We start from the raw sequence: 23,301 nt of genomic DNA, 5'->3' as shown, positions 1-23,301 counted from the left end.
TAAAAATCACAGTACAGCTACAAAAACCAGTCGGTCCTCAGGACGGCTAGAAATGATCTCAAACATGCTGCTGTGATATTAAACATTTACCCAAAGAATGGTGTGAGTTTTAAAGTTTCAAAAGCTTCACACTGTCGAGGGCTGAGGCTTTAAAAACACCTACAATCCAGGTCTCTGCCCATGTTTTCTTCCCCTCTTTGAAATCATATATCATTAGGTGGAATTTAAAGGAAATCAACGTCGCCTTGAAGCAGTGACATCAGTTTTGAAGCCGAGTCTGTGTGGCAGGAAGTAGTCAGAGCACTACAGCTATGACCTATATGCAACATTTCCCTCAACAAAGCAACTCCCACAGTGTCTTTCAAATGCACTTAACCTCTGGTGGTTGCCACATGTGGTTACAACCATAAATACTTCCCCCCACGCTGCAGTCAGGGTGGAGGAATCCCAGCATTCATTTCCTTTCCCTTTCAGACCCACAGTTTTCGTATGAGTCTGTCTTTTTGCGTGTGTTGGCCCGTGAAGAAAAGAATGACGTTTTTAGACTAAAATGACCATAAATAAAACAGTGACAAAAAAAGGATGTGCAGGAAAGCAAAACCTGTTTCACTCAGTCTGGTTTTGCCAAGGAAATCACTGGAAGTCATGTTAATTTCATGGTGAGATCTCAAGGGACAAAGAAAAAAAAAAAAACAGGAGGTTGGATTATGATGAGATTGAGAAAGGAAAGCATTTGCTTGTCATTAATTCAGTGGCAGGACAGGACTGGTCATCTCCCTTCGACAGATGGTAATCACTTGTAATCAGACTTAATGGGCACTCTGAAGGGAATGCTTTTCCTCCCTCCATGCTCTGCCTGAAACACACTGGTCCACACACAAACAAAGTGTGCACATGCATGCATGTGTGCATATTTGCAACTCATCTGGGGAATGTAACGCTGCACTTCCATCTGAAAGGGAATAACTGCTTTAATAATACTGTCTATCCACAACAATACAACATAATCAGGTCCTATTTGTGTGTGATGCTCATTTGCATATTTGCCTGGTTCATATTCTCTTCAGGTCTCATTTGCCTGCATTCATTCATTTGCAGAAGCTGGTTAAACCTCACTCGTATCTCCTCCTGCTCTCCAACATATTATGTTACAATACAGCTAAATTGCTCATTGCCAGATAATTCTGGTTTATTACAACTTGGCTATTTTTGTAGCTTTAACCAGCATTTCCTTTGAATACTCAAACTTAGTACAATGGGGCAAATGTGAGCCAGAAACCCATGAAGTCTGACAATCAGAAGGTTGTAAACAGGCCACCAGTTTAGTCAGATTATATAAACCACTCTGGGTCCTGTTTCTCTAGTGCTATCTGTTTTTGCACTGGTACTTGTCTGATATTTTCCTGGCCCCAAAGGTTTGTGCCACTAGTGCAGTAACTGCACAGGTAAGCATATCTATACACTTACCCTCTCTCCCCACTTAAAGGTCCCATATTGTATAAAGGTAGATGTCCATGTGTTTCTGATTATGAAGCAGGTCTAGGTTCTATATTAATACTGAGAAAGTATCAAAGCCTCAGTCCACAGAGAAATGCACACAGCCTGTATTCAGAAACTGAGCCTTAAAACCAGCCGTCAGGACTTCTGCAGTCACCATGTCTCAAGCCCCGCCCACCTGGACCCACCATTCAGCCTTGCAGGATTTGTTTCTCTGAGTGTTTACCTGAAATCTGCTGTATTTTTATTCACCAATCAGAAGAGAGGCTTGGAGAACTGTTGTTACCAGAGCTCCACAGAGAAACCTGAGAGAGAAGATGTAAAACTACACTGACACAGTTTTTGGTTAAAACCACAAGTCTATCTTCTGATGGCTAACAAATCTTAAAAAAAACAAATATGGGACCTTTAAGTAAGCACCAACAGTAACAAGGCACATTGCACATGTTATTGCACGTCCTTATACATGAATAACAGAATTTTTGTGATGTACAGTATACTGATATAAAAGGTGATGTATATCTGTGTTTTGGAGCTTCACGGTGCTCCACAGTACAGATGAGCTTATGACACCTCAGCCTCTCTCCACGGTTCATTTCACATGTGAGCTGCTTTTAAAGTAGATGAGAGGAACTGAAGCTTAGCCCCAAATCCACTTGCTGATTATGTACTCCTTCTACTAATAATGTATGTGGTCTCTCTTTTCTGCATTGCACAATGCTGTGTCTGGCTTGTACAACCATCAATGGTTATCATATGACAAAACTAAGTTGGTCACACCCACATACGTTTCTACTGCGTGGTTGTTGTCTTCTGCCCGTCATGAAAAAAAGAGCTCTACTTATATCTTATGCTCTGCCTTACTCTGTTTTAGCAGTCGTGCTGCGTTCCTGGATAACATAACAAGTACAACATCACTGTTACAAACAGCAGAGATAGCCAAACATCATAGCATATGAAAATAATTAAAGGCCCCACATAGTATAAAGTGAGATGTCCATGTGTATTTGATTATAAAGCAGGTCTAGGTTCTAGATTAATACTGTGAAAGTATCAAAGAGTCAGTCCACAGAGAAATGCACACAGCCTGTGTTCAGAAACTGAGCCTTAAAACCAGCTGTCAGGACTGCTGGAACTTTGTGATGTCACAACAAAGCAGTCACTGCTCTCAGCCACACCCCAAGCCCCACCCACCTGGGCCCACCATCCAACCTTGCAGGATCTGGTTTCTCTGAGTGTTTACCTGAAATCTGCTATACTCAGACAACAGTTAGCCAATCAGAAGAGAGGCTCAGAGCCTAGACTGATGCCTGATTCCTTTTTTACACTTCAGAATGTATTATCCTGTTTTCAGTTCATTAATATATAACATATAATTCATATTAAGCTGAGAATGTGGTTTTGTACCATTTGTTTCTAATCACTTCCCCTGGGCGAGACTTCAACACGCTGTAAAGTAACTAGTTATTATCTTGTTAAATAAATACATTTGGTTGAGACAGTGACAGTGGAGATGCCTTCCATGATCTTGATTCTTTACTTGTCATGTTTTCCTCCCCAAAAAATGCAGCTGTTCCCAATATATTTTCTACCAACAAGTGAATCTGGCCTGCGATGCCAATATCAAGTCAGAAATGAGCGTGTATAATGTGGATGAACAAAGACACAAGGATAGGGAAGAAGAGAAAGAAAGTCTGTGTTTGTCTGGGAGAGAGACAGAGAATGGTGAAAAAAAAAAAAAAACACCCACTGATACACTCTGTTACCCAGTTTCCATGGTGATTTGAGTTATATTTGACAATGTGACGCACATTTTCAGCATCCACTACTGCTGTTAGTCATCTTCATCTTTTCCAGTGCATGGAGCTCAAAGTATGAATGGTGTCTACACCAAAGAAGAGTGAGATAAAATGTGCTCGGGCCTGTGTCTGAGCCTGCAGAAGGTCTAGAAAAGAGGTTGGGATGAGTGTTGACAGGCTGGACTGTAATGGCTGTAAATGGTTAAGTAAAGGCTCGGTCGGGCTGAGCTCCTCTTTAGTATTTTCCTCCAGGGGCGTGTCAAGTGGTCTGTGGGAAATAAATGAATGCAAGGCTTTCTTGTGCCTGTGATGTCAACTCGCTAGTTCCTGCTTCATGTTTCCAGTCTGATAAGTACTGTGTGCTCAGCCTCCAATTACCTTTCTATTAACTCCAAGAAATGAGTGCTCATGATGAAACTTGCAGACTGAATGTGAGCTCTGGAGTACATCTGATAATTATATATTCAATAATGTAATGGCCATTAATACAAGTACCAATATTGTTGGCTTTTTAAGCTCACACACACATTCACACAAATGACATCATTGTTTTTTCATGCTACTCTGTTTCTGTAGAATCTGCTCATATTAGCTGCAGTTGCTCCCCCCGCACCCGCTCCCCGCCTTCCCCACACCCCCATCACATCCTCTGCAGTGAGAGGCGCCTCTATTCAGTTGTTCACAACAGTACAACCGCTGTTGTTATTGCTGTGTTACAGAAACCTGATGTGCCTTTGTGGGTTAGGCTTAAATAGCACTTTTACTAAATGTTCAAATGTCCTTAATGACTGTGGCATTTCCTGTTCTGTCAAAAACATACACAGGGACACGGAGTACATCTGTGGTGTCTTGTAAACAAGTAAAACGGTGGAAAGCTTAGGTCATGATGTTGTTAATTAGTTAGGTTCAGTGACTGGCAGGAGCTGACTTTGGGGTAACGGTGCTACTGCGGAGGTCTGACACTTTTACCACGGGCTGCTCTTTTTTTTTTTTTTTTTTTGTAAATGAAAGTGAATTCTGTAGTCTACATTACATCTTCTGTTGCCATGGCGCCGCGGATGGCTGCCTCGGTGTTTTGGTGCGCATTTTTTTGCCTTATTTTCTTTATAAATCCAGTTTTCTGCCTTGGTTTCCGGAGCTCTTTCACCAGAGAAGAGCTCATTAATATCAGAGAAACAACTCCAGTGGATTTTTTTCCTACTTTTCTCGACTCATCTGTGGGATTATTGGACATTTTGGTCAGAGGTGCACTGACCGTTGCTCTCGCAGTGAAACGCCGGAGGAGAGGAAAACGTGCCGGTGCGCTTGCGCGTCTCCGCCGGCGCGCACTCCGCACACCTCTCCCAGGTATCTTTCTCTCCAACGTGCGTTCACTGCCCAACAAACTGGATGAACTTCAGCTACTGGTGCAGAAGAACAGAGACTTTTCCTCATCTGCCGTCCTGTGCTTCACGGAGACGTGGCTGTGTGGATCGATTCCGAACTCTGCGCTGGAGCTGGCCGGCTTCCAGCTCTTCAGAGCGGATCGCGACACAGAGCTGTCCGGCAAAACCAAAGGTGGAGGAATCTGCTTTTATGCAAACAGTGGCTGGTGCAAAGACGTGACAGTGATCCTGCAGCACTGTTCTCCTGACCTGGAGACTTTCATCATAAACTGCAGGCCCTTCTACTCCCCCCGTGAGTTCACCTCAATCATCCTGGTCGGTGTTTACATCCCACCACAGGCCAACGTGCAGGAGGCACAGCGGGCGCTCGCCGACCAGATACTGTGTGTGGAGCAGACCAACCCGGACTCCGTAGTTATTGTCCTTGGTGACTTTAACAAAGGGAACCTCAGTCATGAACTGCCCAAATACAGACAGTTTGTTAATTGCCCGACCAGAGAGGGGAACACTCTGGACCACTGTTACACCACAATCAGTGGTGCTTATCACGCCGTCCCCCGGGCTGCACTGGGCCACTCTGACCATGTCATGGTCCACCTGATTCCCACATACAGGCAGAAACTAAAACTGTGTAAACCTGTTGTGAAGACATCGAAGCAGTGGAGCAGTGAAGCCATAGAGGATCTGCGGGCATGTTTGGACTGCACTGACTGGGAGGTGTTCAGGACTGCTTCCAACAGTCTGGATGAGTTCACAGAGGCTGTGACGTCATACATCAGCTTCTGTGAGGACTGCTGTATCCCATCACGCACCAGGGTGAGTTATAACAATGACAAACCCTGGTTCACAGCTAAGCTCAGTCAGCTCAGGAGGCAAAAGGAGGAAGCTTTCAGGAGTGGGGACAGGGACAAGTTTAAAGAGTCCAAGTACAGGTTTAGCAAAGCGGTGAGAGAAGCTAAACGACTGTACTCTGAGAAACTTCAGCTCCAGTTCTCAGCCAATGACTCTGCTTCTGTCTGGAAAGGGCTCAGACAGATCACTAACTACAAACCTAAACCCCCCCACTCCACTAATGACTTCCGTCTGGCCAACGATCTGAATGAGTTCTACTGCCGCTTTGAAAGACAGTGGGACAAGCCTGACACTAACCTCCACATCAGAGCCACATCAGAACCCCCCTCCTCCCCTACCAAAGGAACGTCTCTCTCTATCCTGGAGAGAGATGTCAACAGGCTTTTTAAGAAGCAGAACCCCCGCAAAGCAGCCGGTCCTGACTCTGTCTCTCCATCATCCCTGAAGCACTGTGCTGATCAGCTGTCTCCAGTGTTCACAGACATCTTCAACACCTCACTGGAGATCTGCCACGTGCCAGCCTGCTTCAAATCCTCCACCATCATCCCTGTCCCCAAAAAACCAAGGCCCACAGGACTAAATGACTACAGACCCATTGCCCTGACCTCTGTGGTCATGAAATCATTTGAGCGTCTTGTCCTGTCCCATCTCAAATCCATCACTGACCCACTCCTGGACCCCCTGCAGTTCGCCTACAGAGCCAACAGGTCTGTAGACGACGCCGTCAACATGGCTCTCCACTTCATCCTCCAGCACCTGGACTCCTCAGGGACCTATGCCAGGATCCTGTTTGTGGACTTCAGCTCTGCCTTCAACACCATCATCCCGGCTCTGCTGCAGGACAAGCTCTCCCAGCTGAGCGTGCCTGACTCCACCTGCAGGTGGATCACCGACTTCCTGTCTGACAGGAGGCAGCACGTGAAGCTAGGAAAGCACGTGTCTGACTCCCAGACCATCAGCACTGGATCCCCACAAGGCTGCGTTCTTTCTCCTCTGCTCTTCTCCCTGTACACCAACACCTGCACCTCCAGCCATCAGTCTGTCAAGCTCCTGAAGTTTGCAGACGACACCACTCTCATTGGACTCATCTCTGATGGCGATGAGTCTGCCTACAGGTGGGAGACTGAGCGTCTGGTGACCTGGTGCAGGCAGAACAACCTAGAGCTAAACGCTCTGAAGACAGTGGAAATGATAGTGGACTTCAGGAAGAGCCCAGCCCCACCCACCCCCATCACCCTGTGTGACTCCCCCGTGGCTACCGTGGAGCATTTTCGCTTCTTGGGAACCACCATCACACAGGATCTCAAATGGGAGCTAAACATCAGCTCCCTCATCAAAAAAGCTCAGCAGAGGATGTATTTCCTGAGGCAATTGAAGAAGTTCAACCTGCCAAGGACTATGATGGTGAACTTCTACACCTCCATCATTGAGTCCATCCTCACCTCCTCCATCACCATCTGGTACGCTGCTGCCACGGAGAGGGACAATAACAGACTGCAGCGTATCATCCACTCTGCTGAGAAGGTGATTGGCTGCAATCTTCCGTCCCTCCAGGACCTGTACGCCTCAAGGACTCTGAGGCGTGCAGGGAAGATTGTAGCTGACTCCTCCCACCCTGGACACAAACTCTTTGAGACACTCCCCTCTGGCAGGAGGCTGCGGTCCTTCAGGACCAAAACCTCTCGCCACAAAAATAGCTTCTTCCCATCTGCTATTAGCCTCATCAACAAGGCTAGAGAGCCCCACTGTTGCTGATCAATTGCACCAATCACCAGAAAAAATTCCTTGTATGTGAAAGCATACTTGGCAATAAAACTGATTCTGATTCTGATTCTGATTCTGATTAACATCACTGTAACTGAGCCTGTGGATATCAACTTATGTAGTACATATGGCGCTTGCATAGGCCTGCACAGTATACATAAACATGTAGGATAACAACATTGTCTCCTACATTAATAATGATCGAAGTGCAAAAATTAAGGTAACAAAACTGACTTGCATTTCTCCAGTGTTCTGCAGAATGTTAACTCATGTTATTCCATAGATGAAAACTGAGTTTGCTGACAATCTGAATCTTTAATTTTTTATTTAGTCTTGTTGAAGACTGAGGCTCACATAGCCAGACTGGTCTTCAGAGAGCTACGGCTGCTGGAGACTGGTCTGGCTGTATCCATTACCATTCTGCTTCAGGGAAAAAAAAATCGCTCTGGCTTGTTTGCATTTCTTTAAACCAGTCACAATGTTCTTGGGTGGCTCCTGTAAAATAGCGTTGGACAAGAACTTGTTTTTGTGGAACATTTGCATTAAAATGCATCATTAAAATGGCTAATTCCCTGTTAAGAAAACACCTAAAAAAAAAACAGCAACGGCGTATGTTGAGTGTGTGGTAGCATGACCCCGCAGCCTGGATCCAGCAAATCAGACTAGGGCAGATACCGTATGAAGTGAGCCAGCGAGCATTCAGTTTCCATGGCAACTTGAATGGTTGAGAATGTTTACAAAGTGATTGCTCTCGCTGGTTAATTTTTTCTGTCATTTGCAGCAGCTAATAAGCTGCTTGTTAGTTAATGAAATAACAATAAAACAATGAGAAATTAATATGATGTCTCAAGCAACACAGTGATCAAATCCCAAACTCTCAGATTCTTGATATCATCATTTTAATATCTATCATCAGAGACTTCAGAATTTTAAGTGTGATCTGCTCATTACTGTCGCATCCCATATTAAAAAATTTAATTGTACTGCAAGCTTACTTATATCGTTGTAAGTGTAAAATTGTTACTGATGTAGGCTAAACATTTAAATCAAATTTTTTTATATGTTGAACTTACCACGAGTTTAGATTTACTGTGATGTATTTAACTGATATTTGGCTTTATTTGCTTTCCTGAAGCGCATGAGTGAGTACAGAAAAGAAAAAAATCACCTTCTCTGTCCAAAGAAAACACTTGTAGTCATCTTAGAGTGAGGCTTACAGAGACGGAGGCTGATGATACACACAGAGGAGAATCAAATGAAATGTGCATTTTTACAATGGATGGAAGCTACAGGAAATTGCAAATTTCAAATTCTCTCCACCACCGCTATGGCTACCGCTGGACCTTGGTTAGGAAATTGTTCTGGTTATGGTCTTGAGTCCATTTATTTTTGTATTTACTTTTACCAGTCTGTGATTCTCAAAGGGAAAAAAAAGACCAAAAAGATCCCTGGTTATGATGGGCTAAAGTACTTTCAAACATCCACTGATGTGTGACACATTTGCAGGCTCCAGATAAAACTAACCTTGGACCTTGAGTTGGGATCATTTTGACAAACTTTGCACTTGTTTAAACAAGACTAGGTCATAACCTAGTGTGGCTGCACCACATATGGTCAATATGTGAAATTGAGGAGTCGTAGTCGAAAACTGTTGTGGAAGTGCTGTAAACAACTGACATCATCGCGTTATATTTGCATTCAGCCCAGTGTCAGCTGTTTCAGCCCGTGATCTGTTTATCTGTTTGTATACAGCGTTTTAATACAGCTGGATTCACAATAAAGATGACGGAGCACATTTTTAAACAGTGACTGAAACGTGGCCCATCAAGAATACATGTCAACCCAGTGGCGGTCCCAGCTTATGCGTCCCCCGGTGGTCAAAACTAGCCCTCTCCCCATCTCCCACCACCTCTGAGAGTGAGAGAGGAGACTCAAAAACTCAAAAGAGTGCCTGTTCTGACCCACATGACATGATATTGACGTGATGTCCAAATGAGAGATAGAATGATGGTTTTTTTTGTTTTTTTTGCGAGCGCCTGTGCCTGTTCACATCTGCTAGTTTCTTTAGCAGTTACCAATGACCTCTCTCTCTCTCCCTCCCTCCCTCTTTCCTGCTCTGTCTTGTTTGGCGTGTCTTCTGTTTATTTATTCCTCTGCCTCCTTTAGTAATAATGACCTCGTCATGAGTTTATTTAGTTTATTTTATAGGTTACTTGCTGTGATGGAGGCGAGGCTCAGTGTATTGGAAGCACTTCTCCACTTCCCCACGGCCTCAGAGCTGTTGGGGGGGCAGAGTGGCTCAGTAGACTGCCCCACAGCAAGAGGCATAAGACCACGGTTGGCATCCATACATGTTCCACCCGTGTCCCAGGTTTAAACCCCGTCTTGTTTGAAGAAGAGTCTGTAAATCTAGCAACACTGCAGGCTGTAAACATCCCCTAACAGAACCTGAACCGCCAAATCATATTGAAAGAGCAACATGTCTCAAAAAGACCTATGGGGAAACTCCAAGTCAGTCACATCACATTTGTCTGACCAATGGTGGACACATGTCATATACATACATGTATGTATGTCAGTCGGTGTGACAAGCAATTTATTTGCAATTCTGGTGTCCACAGGCACAGCCAGGACACAACACTGAAGAGAGGGTTAATATGCTTTTTGTGGGAGGGATACAGAATATGAGCAGGCTTCAGTAATGAACGATTACATAAGCTCAAAAAAACACAAAAAAAAACACACCCTAAAAATGAATATACCTTGGCTCAAATATGCCTTCAACGCCAGAATAGACATTCCATATAGGCTGGTGCAGCAGCTGGTGAGATATCAGCACTGCTGGTTGACAGTTGTGCAAACAATTATGTTACAGACTAATTCATTTACACCCCGAGGTTGATCTCTTCCTCTGCATACCTCCTCTGGGTACAGGTCTGCAAACTTGATAATTGCCTTAGCGCTGGCATAGCGCCTGCAGGAAAATGGAGTGGTGGAGTTTCCCAGAGCCTGAGGTGTCATCTTCAAACTTCTTGATTAGTCATACTAACAGCAGAAAAACCTAAAGATTTTCAATTTGGTGTTGAAACAAAGTCGACCTCAGAGTTTCAATTAATTAGCCTGTATCGTAACTGTATGCACAACTGCAACAACCTCTGCTTCCAGCAACTGCTGCACCAACATGTGTCTGTTTTTTTTCTTTCTTTTTGCATTGACAGCATATTTGGGATGAATGCACTAAGTTGGCAACACGGCAGGCAGGAACCCCCCCCAGTTGAAACTGCCAATTCATTTTGAAAGAGCAACAGCCGAGAGGAAAAGTCCAACATTAAGCTGACCGACCAATGGTGTTAACTGATCACTCAACTCTATCACTCAGCCAGTCAGACATGGAAATGTGTGTTCATATTGCTGGCCCCGCTGTTGCAGTCCAGCCAAAAATACAACAACAAAAAAACTGAATTACATGGAAGATGATCTGGGGGTGTGTTATTAAAAGTGCCCATGGTTATACTGATTATTATTTCTCTAATGTATCTGGATTGGATAAAATACTGCATATGCAAATATATTATCTATGGGTCTAGTAATTAGGTTGGTCCTTAGAGAATGTAATAGTCCAAATGCTCCATACCAAAAAAAAAAAAATAATTGATTTGACTTCTTAATTGAAATCAATTTAATTCACATTGTTCTATATTGTAGCTCTGAACTAATTTGAAGTGAGTGTTACATATTGTAATCCAGGTACATTATAGAAAAGCATGTGGTAAGTCTAGGATTATACAAAACATTATTTTCACCAGAAAACACAAAGCTGTTGGATGTGCGCATGTGATTGTTTCCTGTTTACATAACTGTTTTTTTTGTTTCACTTCATGTAGGTGTCATTTAATTGTTATTAGTGATCTTGCTTTTGTATTTAAATAAATAGTCACGTCAATTTCGTCCTAATCAACAATGAAAATAATTACTAGTTGCAACCCCAGGAACAAACTCCAACCACAGAGCAAATTATGTGAGTCTTATTAAGCAAGTGTGTGTGTTACTGTAGGGCTTAGTGGGAGACATGCTGGTTAATACTGAGAACGTAGGGAGTGTGTAAAATAATGCATTATTGCAATGTTGTAGATAAAGATTAGAAAAATATTTAAATTTCAGGCATCATGCACACACATGCACACGCACGCACACACGCACGCACACACACACACACACACACACACACACACACACACACACACACACACACTCCTCCCTCTCAGGCTGACAGTAGCTGTTTTCGCCTCTCTGAGTGAGTGTGGGTCACATCAGGACAATGCACTGGCTCGCAGACTGTTTGCAGCAGTAAGTTTTTTTCCCCGTATTTCAGCCTCATGGACACTATTTCAGGGCCAAAATGAAAAAAAAAAAAAAAAGCAAAAAGGAGGGTGTGTGTGTGTGTGTGTGTTTGAAAAAAGCCCTTTTCAAATTGATGACAGCAGTGGGCGCTGAGGGAAACCATTGAAAGAAGTATATAAAGCAGAATCATAGCGTCTGCCCCCCCCCCCCCCCCGACATCAAAAGCATGTGCCCATCCTGAGCCGACACAGCTCTAGATCGCTGCAGTGCATGCTGGGTAGGAGAGGACAACTCAGGACACATGCGGGGACTTTAAGGATACTGCAGTAAGCTGTTCACAATGAAAAAAAAAAAAGGGAAAAGATGCAGAGGGAGGGAGGGTGGGAGGTGCAGCAGGGGGAGGGAAAGGAGACAAAAATACTGGAAAGATCAGTGAAGGATGGAGGAATTCAAATAACATTTCATTCTGAAAAATATGACAATGTCTGACGCAGCTTTTGTCTGTTTTAACTCTTCCTGTCATTAGATGTGCATCAGTGCACCAGTAGGAAAACGCGATTTTGTAAGGATGAACAGATTAGTCCACAGCATTTGAGATATATTAGGGTGTTTGTTTATTTCATGTCAGTATTCTTTGTTTTGTTTTAAGAAGCCTTTTATAAAGGTTATCATAAATGCACGATGATAAAATAAAACCAGTACATGGACTCATGAAAAGCTGGATGAACTAATTATTTTTTACAGGTCGAGGCAAGTGGTATGTTATGACTATTTAAATGGTTCATTAACGCTTCATGTAATCAAATTGATTATGTTACATGCAAAAATATAATTGTAGCCTACAAGAATTAGGGCTGAAAATATCAATTATTTTCATTATGAATCAACATATACATTTTTTTAATGTTTTTTTTTTTCATAAAGATGTAATATGTAATATGTAATAACAGTAAATATGTTATGTTTTACTAAATTATATACTAATTAAAACATGCACTGTAGTACATCAAAATCATTATATTGATACGATGTTACATTTTAAATTAAAACCACCTGAAAATGTTGTTGATGTGTATTTATACTTAATTCTTAAATACTTATATATACACATACAAACATACATACACACATATATATAAAATGTTCTTGTATTTACTTTGTATTAAAATACTTTGTTATCATCTACTAACCCTTTCTCCTAAATATGATCTACTACAGCAGTAGTAACATTTGACTACTTTACTGATTAATCAGCAACAAGAAGGAGAAATTGTTTCTGAAATCAGTGAATCTGATCAAAAATGCAAAATGTTCAACATATCTGCAAAAGATTCACTGACAATGTATTTAATTTGTTTTTCCACAATCTCTATTTATAGCAACTGAAGTATGATTAATAGTTTTATTCTTATGTTGAGGTAACTGATGTTGATGGTAATTATGTTTCCTCGAAAACATATTTGGTATGTAAACATAATGTAAAGTAGACAATGGTTGGCTCTACTCTGCTGTGGAGGATTTATTTAGGTACAGGCGGTGAGGAGGTGCGACAGCAGGAGGGATGACAGGAAGGGTGTGTTGTTGGATATAAACTGAAAATTATAAATAGTGTTAACAAACAGCACATCGTATGCAGATTCTATGCTTAACCCTGATGAGGAAAAGAAGAGATGAAGTGAAAAAAAAAAAGAAAGCATCTGGCCTCTCTTAAACAGCCTTGGGTGCCCATCTAACCCGGGTCACACAGTTTTATCCTGGCAGTGTCATTGACACTGACCTTGCATGTTGTTCTAAGCCCCCCCGCCTCCCTGCTGACATTTAACTGTGCAGAGCCACTGCGACCACCACAGCACTGACACAGGAGCATCTGCCATATCGTACTATGCGAGACCCTGACCTCTGCACAACCTTTGTTTGTATACAGCCGTATTTGAAGTGTGTTAGTGTGTGAATTAGTTTCACCAGCAGTGCTGAGAGTGCACGCCCCAAGCAGACAGGGAAGGCTACAGGAAATACATGTTCACATCCCCTGTGTCAGCACTGATCAGCTGCGCTGCTTCCTGCCACATGTGACAGCGAGGCTGCCAGTGCCCAGACTGAGGCCAGGCCAGAGGGAGTTCCCCCAGAGCAGCACATACCTGCTCTACGACTTCAACTAGTAATATCAACAACTTCAAACAATCTGTATTTAATGATGATTAATAATGGTTATTGTCACTAAGAAGTTCAGATATGAAACATCTGAAGTAGCTCGGCTTTGTATAATGTTACAAAACCTCCAGAGGTTGAGGTAGATTTTTCCCTGACCTTAAGTTTTAATTGCTTAAACTCAATCAAACCCTAACCAGAGTTTTCGAGGTAGCAAATCAGAAACAGTTATTTTGAGGGCTTTGACAAATAGTTTTGTTGTTTCAGTTTGATATCAAGTAAACATTTGGCACCAGGCTTGGGTGATATCCAAAATTCCAAAAATGAAGCCTTTGGGACCTTTAAAGTGTATGATTTATAACTGTATATATAAAGTGATAGACTGTACTAACGCTGCCTTTCAAAACCTAATAAGACCCAACTTTAAAAACTAAGGACAACTAACAGTGATTAGGATACATCTATCCACCAGATAGTCCTGTGGTGACATTTGCGGCCAAATCAAATATTTGTGCACCTCAACCGCCCACTAACGTAGTCCAAACTGTCCCAGTTGTCCTCTGTGGTCATATGAAAATGAGCTGGTGCATTAGAAAATCAAACTCTCATTGTTCTCCGCCCAGGAAGCCTGGTAGTTCACTTTAACGCTGCTGATAAAAACACATTTACATTTGCATGGACACAAACACTGTTAATGTGTAGAGCTACTGTCTGTCTCACATGCTGAGCATTTAGCTGACATGCAACTAGTAATTTATAAGAAATGATTCCTATTATGGAACCTATCTTTAACTAAACTGGAAGTCATATTTGGTGTGACGGCACAGAGGCACTGTATTCATACCACACCAACATCTTTTTGATAATAAAACACATCACGACGAACAACACAACACGAAACCCAAAGTGTTTACACCTGTTCCCAACTGTCATGGTGCACAGAGCCTGTCTTCATAGAGAGAGGTGAGGTGCAATAAACCATACAAATCAGCATAACAATGCACTCTCTCCTCAAAGGCACTCATGGTATTGCACTGAATCGTTCACATGAAAAGTGACAAGTAGCTGTGTGAGGGACGGAGAGAGCCTCAGAGAGCCGTACAACTGCTGCCCGCTTTCACACCTCTGCACACATAACCGATCACATGACAATCACATGACCAATCACCTGACCAATCACTGCATGTGATTGTTGGATTGTAAATTTTCAAAAAATTTTGTCCCCCATTTCTGACGTGGGAAAGGTCTTGGAGGAGGGGGTTTCAGATGCTGCTCAACAGTCTCACACTACATACTTTGTTTAACACAGTCTGACACCTTAAAGTGATAGTTCAGGTTATTTGAGGCCGAGTTGTGCGAGGTACTTATCTATAGTGCATCCATTACCTGCAGTAGATTCGGATCAGGGCGTTGCCAGTTAACACAAACTGCAGTTCCAAAGGAAAGGGCTGATAGAGTGGGGAAAATATTCATAATAAAGCAAAGACTTCACCTGATTTTAGTTTTCTCAGAGGACATTTCTTTAAGAACACGTGTTTTTGCTGATGGCCCCGCCCACTGTAGCAAATCGCTCAGCTTCTGTGCCCAACTTATTCCCTTGACAGTTTACAATCTGCAAATCTATCTAAAAGTAGTTTAGCTTTCAAATTTATGATGCAATCACATCTACTGTCGCAAAACCGTGTGCTTTTACACCATTAACATATTGCACCAGAGTTTGTTTGTTTTTTTTGGATACCCCCTCTCAGGTTGTCATGGTCCAATTCTTTAATCCACACATGCAAAAACATGAAAATTTGTTCGAACAGCACCAAACAAGTTAATAGTCAAGGCACATTCTCTGGACCTGGTCCAGCTCATATCCCAGATCTTGTTACGAGAAAGTGGGTGGAACCATGAAGACCTCTGGCTTTCATATGTCACGTCTCAGGAGGAACAGAATCACTACTTATCATAACAACCAGAGAAGTGAAAACAATTCAACAAAGCGAAACAGAGCACAAAAACATAGCACAGCCTATACAAACCAGCAGCACCGGGAGCTGTGTCTCTATACACTGTAGTTTCGGCTGAACAGTGCATGCACAGGTACCTAAGCCTGAAACAACACACCCAAACAGACCAGAATATTACCTACAAGAACATTTTGTTATAACTAAGTCAGTTGGGACTTTATGTGCACATAACTGCAGTTGATTTCACAGCAGTGTAGGAGACATTGTGGCACAGATAGACTGACTGACTGACTGACTGACTGCCCACCCAGACTGCTCGCACAAAGATAACTGAACTGCCTGAATTGCATATGAAGATGCTTTTCAACAGCTTATCCCAGACAAGACCTTAAGCAAGGCATTATCTATTATTCAGAATTCAGAATTCAGAATGTAAACACAATCCCTGAAGGCACAATGTGCATTATACCCTATCTGAGCAATGACACAGTGTATTCTGGCAGACACAGCACTGTCCTAAAAATGAAACTGGAAAGCTATCTTGTAATTCAGCCCCATTGTGCAGCTGTTTGTGTGCAGGCTTCAAGAGGTGACCTTTGGAGCATTTACAGTTTACATTTCAGGGTGTCTGAACTTGAAATGAAAGAGCTAATTTCATCCCTTCACCTCAGCCATAATTGTTCTTATACTAGTTACTAACAAGGGCAATAAAACTGCACATAGACACATTAAAACTGCTGTGATCGCCTCACCATGTACAACAAAGCAGAGCCTATTCATAGAACGTGCCACAATAAAGGCTTGTCTTTGTTAGAAAGCCTTCCATATAGTTTTAGAACAAATGTTTTGCTCATTAGTCTTGGTAGTTTAACTCTTCCAGCAGTATTCCAGGTCCCACCGCAAAGACAGTGCATAGGATAGAAAGTGAGCTTAACACTCACGATCTAAATTCAGAAAGCTATAAACCAGTGAAGGCTGGGTCTGGGAGGCTTTCCCTCCCACTGGTTTTGCAGCACTGCCCAGCTGCCTACAGTAAACACTAGGTTTTCCCAGACAGGCGGGCGGGGAGGCAGCCAGGGCTGGGAAAGGAAGGATGGAGGCGAGAGTGCCAGGCTGCTAGTTTCATAGCAAGGTACTGGATGAACAATATGTTTCTTGGCAGATGTGCAAGGATCTGTTTGCTGCAGCATTCCAGGCAGTAAAGAAAGACATACAGGAAAACAAAGAAAAAGAGGAGCAAAGTAGGCAAATTAAAATGAGGAACTCGTGTGGAGCATAATTTGCGGGAAAAAAAACAAAATCAAGAGCCTTTATCTGCATGTATCTTCCTAATAAGGCTGCTCTGATACTAGTGGGGTTTACAAAGAGTGCAAAAGCTTGCCTAACTGCAAATAGGTCAGTCATGGGCATCCCAGGATTTTCTCCAAAACTACTCCTCTGATTGGTCGGTTTTCACGTCTCTGGGGCAGAAACCTGGATACCACACTGTCGCAAGCCTCACTAGCGAGCAACCCTGCCAGGTTTTAGGAGAAACACACACACATACCGTATACATACCCACACACTCAACCTGTGAACCTGTGTTAAAACCCTGACATTACACAACAAACATTTTCTGCATGTGGAACAGTGGATGGCCAAAAATACCCCACACATGTCCAGACAGACCCCCAGCATGTGAGCATTCTCAGCATACGTACAAGCCTGTAAACATGGTGATGTCACACTGGGCTAAACCAGAGGCTGAATTCTTTGGACTCTGGATCCATAAAGATTCGGCGGGTGGTCAGCTTTTTCTGCGTGCACTGGGCTCGACTCCACCCAACAGCTGGGGCCACAAGGCCCTGAAGGATTGATTTCTCTGACTCAGAACAGCACACAGCTTTTCCCAACAGCTGGATCAGGATCAGGCACAGCTCGAGACAGTTAAAGCTGTTCATCTACTGACAGAACACACCTCTGCTCTCTTGTAAAAACACAGAGTATTAAAGGATAAAATTTATTTAAATTTATTACTAGGTCTAATTGGGTCTTTTTTTTAAAATAGTTTTGACTATCAATTTCCAGATCTGGAAACATGGTAACATCACTAAGAAGAAGTGAAACAAGGTGAGAAACACAAGCCGTCAGACAGGTTGTAAATAAACTTCTGAGTTCGCCAAACTTATCTGGAAGAGAAATCCAGCCTGCAAAATCCATCCCCGTGCACAGCTGCCACAGGGCAGTTTTCTTTGCAAGTAAAAATACATTCTTCTCCTTAAATGACTGTACAGTTAATGTGTGTTTCAATCGGTTACATGTATGCTCCTTCACATTAGATACCTATGATGCTACTCCAGTCAACTGCTTTGGGAGAGAGAACTGTGTTTGGAGCGAACGGCCATACAAAGAAATCCGTGATGAGCTGATGTTAGCTTGTGGCAGAGTTAGAAGTAAACTTTGGAAATCTGGTGTTCAGAACAGACTGAATCCTGAGCGGTTGTTTACCTCATTATTTGAAGAATGTGGACATCCAGCTTCATAGCATTTCATAAATGACAGAAAATAAGGAAACGCATTACAGGTCGCCGTTTAAAGACGAATAAATTAAGTGTAGTGTGTATCTATTTTTAATGTGGAGGACAGAATTATGACAGTATCACCCTCCAGAATTTGAGAGGATTACATCTGTTATGTTATTCATGGCATTGGAATGAAGCTATGATGAGTGACGGCAAACAGCAAAACGCACCTGGTAACCTCAGCAGAAATGAGATTTGTTCCTATTCTACATGACAATGGAAACATCACCTGTTGTCTGCCTGCATACATCAACATAACAATCTTTTTGTATGTGCATACTGCACAATACACTCTTGAAAAACAACTGAGTGAGCATTGATTCTGTGATTTCCAGCTCAAAAGACATCTCGAAAAAAAAGGGACAAATACATACAACAAACATAACCACAAATGCACAAAATGCATTCAGGTCCAGTGAAAGCAAAAATGACCTCAACTGTATATACAAAGAATCTAGCTAGACATAATAAAAGCACCTACAGCATCAGACAATCACAGACGTCCCTAAACAAGGTAAAGTCTGACGTTGGCCTGTGAAGTTTGCATTTATAAGGTGCAAAATAGAAGACGTTCAGTAGGTCCAGGGAATGACTAGAGTTAAACTGGCCAGAGATCCTGTAATGGTGGGTAGTGGGTTTGAAATGTGGAAGGGTAAGTGATATACTCGGGCAGCTCTTGCAGGAGACTGCTGTCTGGTCAAATCAGACGGGAGAATTTCAGTGCTATAAAGAATATGGATGACAGAGAGGTGCAAACTGGAACACAAGAATAAAACACATTTTGTCAGCATTCAGTACAACTGAGATTCAGCAGAGATGTCTGAAGAACGTTATAGGCAGAATGGTATGTTGATGATGATGCACACAAGACTGTTGACACTATAGCTGCAAGTAACATAGACGTCTGAAGATGGACTCTTATAAGGCCCAGTCTTAACCCAGACATCCAGATGTCTTTTGACCTGCCAGTAACCCAGTCAATGCGTACTTGGAAAATAATACTTGGAGTCTGGACTCACTCAGGACTGTTGTGGAGAGACAAATGCAGGGTAAGATGCAGGCCATCTAGGACAATACCAACCATCCATATCAACCTCGCAGAACAGAGAAGCAGCTACAGCAGCAGCGAACGTCTCACCACTGAGAGCTTCAGGAAATCCTTTGTTCCCACTGTTATCAGACTGTTCAACACCTCAGACAAACGCAGTGGCTCACGTCATGGACTAAAATCTTAACTGTATAGATTAGTGAGCTGTAGGACCACTATTTTGAATTTCCCCAAGGGATTAATAAAGTATCTATCTATCTATCTATCTATCTATCTATCTATCTACCTACCTACCTATCTATCTATCTAACAAATGTCCTGATGACTGAAACAGAAGCAAACACTCTGGATGGATTCAAGGACAAGCTTTTCTTTTTTTGCATTAAATAACATACCAAAATATCCAACCGAAGGACGAGTTGGATCTTTCTCATAACACGAGACTGCCAGTCACTTGCACAGGCTGCAGTAAATGTGGCTTTGTTCAGTACTAGACCGTGCTGAATGAAAGGCAAGAGAAGCAAAGAAGAACTTACTGTAAGCCAATACACTGTATATGTGATAAGCCAGTATCGAGGTCTTACAAACAGAAACCATCCTCTGCATCCTCTGGCTCAGATAGAAAATAAGAGAAGAGAGATGTCAAAGGGTGAGGTTGAAATTACATGATCAGTGATCCAAACTATAATACAGTGATTTTTCAAGGCTAAGGGTCTTTAATATTCTACATTTTTCGTTTTTGATTTGTGTGTATATCAAAAGCCTGATATATATCATTCCTCTGTGCCACAGAACTCCACTGTTTTCCAAAAACTATTAACACAAACACACTGTTGCACTGTTTGACATGTTCCTGCATTACCATGAACATACACAAAATCCTACCTACACCTGCTGCCTTAAATACTCACTAGACTACCAAACGTGAATCACTCTGCTACTGAAAACAGCCCCAAACAAATACACTTTGTCCTATTTGAGTAACATTTGTTAAAAATGACAACTATTTGAGTTAATTACTGAGGGTTATTAAAAAATTTATCTATACAAACTAGAATTATGGCCCTGCAGTGGTAAAATTCCACCAACTAGCCTAGCTGCAGGACATATGATCACGATTTCCCCTGTCTAAGTTACAGTGTTGAATAATGGCCAGAAATGTTTTATGACACAGTGAAGTAAACCTTTGACCATTTGGATATAAAATGTCATCAGTTCATTTATCTTTATAGACATTTGAGTTAAACAGTGATCTTGATCTTTGACCTTTGATCACCAAAATCTAATAAGGTCATCTTTCAGTGAATGTTGGTCTTGAGATATCACATTCAGGAAGGCAAGCCATTACCTTGACCTTTGATCTTTGACCACCAAAATCTAGTGTATCCTTGCATCCAAAATAATGTTTAAGCCAAATTTGAAGAAGGTCCCTCAAGGCGTTCATGAGAATGGGAGGAACGGTCAATTGGAAAACATTATGACTCTGTCCCTGGCTGTCTCTGCTGCAGAGGCAGAATGAAATATGTTGCCTCTGTTTTTATTTTTGATTAAGACCACATGACCCGCTGTGCTTAATGTGATAAACCAAAAGAGAAATGCATAATTGTGAAAACTCCCAAAAAACACATTTAATCCAATGATATTTTGAATGCAAAAATGCTTTTTCCAGAGTGCTGTTTACAGCCAGCTAAAGCCATCTGTCACCACAGAAACAAAGTGCACATCACACAAATTGCTTTTGATCATCACCCCAAAATATTATGTTTGCACAGTACAGTGCTTGCTTTTCTGAGAAATCTGGCGTGAATAGTAGCAGCATGTTTTAGGTGCTCAGGAAAAGATAAAAAAAGGATTATTTGATTTGGTTTTATCAGAAAGAGGTGGCATTTTTTTTTATCGTAAATTTAAAACTAAAAGCAGCAGGTTCAGCCCAAATCATCAGCTGAGTACAGGCACAACACTGCTGTCAACACACAGCATCCAAACAGTCTCCCTCAGGTGCAGAATGAACGTGCAGATTGCCCAGTGCATCTATCCCAATGCAAAGTTGCAGAAGTCAGCTCTCGTTCTCAGCAGACACTGGCCTTGGTTAATTGTCGTATTTGTTTCACAAACATTTTTTTACATTCATCAGGGGATTTTTTTGGCTGTGAAAAACTGGCAATATGGCTGCCAACTCCAGCTCTATTAATACATGGTATTACCGACACCAACTGTTGACTTCTTCAGTACTTCTTCTGAAGTACCGACCAGTCGCTAAACCACCCCTGCAGAGCAGTTGTCCAACCATAGCTTAGCAATTCTACAAGCTTTGGATTTCTCCATGTGCTGAATAGGTGTGTATGGGGCTGTAGTAAGAGATGCATGACAGGTTCAAGAGTTTGGAGGGCATCCAGCTAACTATCTTACTACCAACAGTCGTAACTGAGTATTGTTTCCAAGGCCAAGGAGCACATCATTAACCCTCTAAAACTGAGTGTGTCGTCGACGACACATTTGCGCAGGCGCACTTTGGATTACCATAACACTGTAACGGTTTGAGCGATCGGAAAAATTCCAACGGTTTCTGAAAGCTAAGACCTTGCGCTTTATAGGCATATAGATGTCATTATGGTAATTTCACTCCCGCTCCTACCATAAAACCGGGAAAGTGCCCCGATTACAGAGACAGCAGAGTGGAGTAATACAGCACATTACTGATCAAAAATGTCAGCAAAACGGCCTTCCCGCGCAACAAAACCTCCGTGGACGGTCACAGATGGGTTTGAGGACGAAGGAGCAACCTCCGATGAAGAAAGGTAACGTTAGACGAGTTGAATTTCCAAGTTGAATTTCTGAATGAATGAAGCTCTCTCTAACTTTTCTCTATCTAGTTTTTACTTTCTTTACGTTATTGTATGTGTAAATCGACGCTTGTATTGCGTGGTGACTTTTTTAGAATCATGCAACCTTACGTTACCAAGTCTTGTTTGTGTAACAAATTATTCTGTGTGTGTTATTACATGCACGTGTCCACCACGTTTTTATGTTTCGATGAGCTATTAGATAATTGAATTTCCCTTCGGGGATGAATAAAGTTATATCTATCTATCTATCTATCTATCTATCTATCTATCAGAGGTCATATTCAGGGCTGTAGAGGGAGAAGCCGTGGGGATGCTGGAGGCTCCGGTGATGGTGTTAGGGACCGTAGCCGCTCACCGCGTCATCAAAGGTGGAAGACTGAGGCAGAGCCTGATGATGGAGTCCATCAGCCACCGAGGTTCAACCCCAAACGCACCCCAGGTGTCCAACCCCCTCTCAATATGGGCCACACAAAGTCTGACAGAGCCAGCATGGGGTGACGGCGCTGCAAGCTCTGTAAAAAGAGGACTTCCTGGCAGTGTCAGGACTGTGATGTGCCTGTGTCTGCAGCCAGAGAGGAACTGCTACTGGCAGCACCACCAAGGTGTTTGAGTCCGCAGCCAGAGAGGAGCAATTGCCCTGTGTGGGGAAACAACCCCTGTATATAGTTTTATTTTTATGGTCTGTTATGCACTACAGGTTTATTGTAAGTTCACAAATTATATTGTAAATAGTTCTATACTTTTCAAATTTCAGATTTAGGATGGAAAACCTGTTATTCATGTACAGTTTCAGTGTTTTTTCTTTACTAAAACTCTAAACTCAAATTCCCTCTTTGTGTTGTCCCTTCATTTAAACTCTTATTGCAGTGTTAGACCATGCAGTAAATTGAAAATAACTGCCAGATATTGAAAGTTCCAAGTATTCTGGAGACATGGACAAAAGCACTTACTCACAGGACATTTTCTGACCTTTTTATGGTCAAAATAAGCAAAGGAATCCGGGCGGCCATTTTGAGACTCAGGTGTCAAAGGGTTAACTAACTACAATAGTTAGAAAGTAAGAACTTAAGCTAATTTCAGCATCTCTGTCTTACTCTCTTAGATT

The 23,301-nt window shown here is 42.3% G+C and overlaps 1 protein-coding gene across 10 annotated transcripts in view; it reads right to left on the bottom strand.

Moving 5' to 3' along the window:
- thrb (thyroid hormone receptor beta) overlaps positions 1-23,301 on the bottom strand; it is a 115,710-nt gene that overhangs the window by 50,404 nt on the left and 42,005 nt on the right. For 2 of the 10 annotated variants that reach the window (XM_071500564.1, XM_071500567.1), the window contains exon 1: positions 91-2,305. The exons of 7 other annotated variants lie outside the window; for them this stretch is intronic. The gene's annotated coding sequence lies outside the window, so the exon portion shown is untranslated. Of the gene's footprint in view, positions 1-90; positions 2,306-10,852; positions 10,864-23,301 lie in introns of those variants that run through there. One more of the 10 variants, XM_071500563.1, reaches the window with a different exon arrangement.

Source organism: Trachinotus anak, unplaced genomic scaffold, assembly GCF_046630095.1.
Source record: "Trachinotus anak isolate AG129_WGS33_773 ecotype Australia unplaced genomic scaffold, CSIRO_AGI_Tana_v1 ptg000016l, whole genome shotgun sequence".
NCBI lineage: Eukaryota > Metazoa > Chordata > Actinopteri > Carangiformes > Carangidae > Trachinotus > Trachinotus anak.
This window is presented reverse-complemented; position numbering and strand designations above follow the sequence as displayed.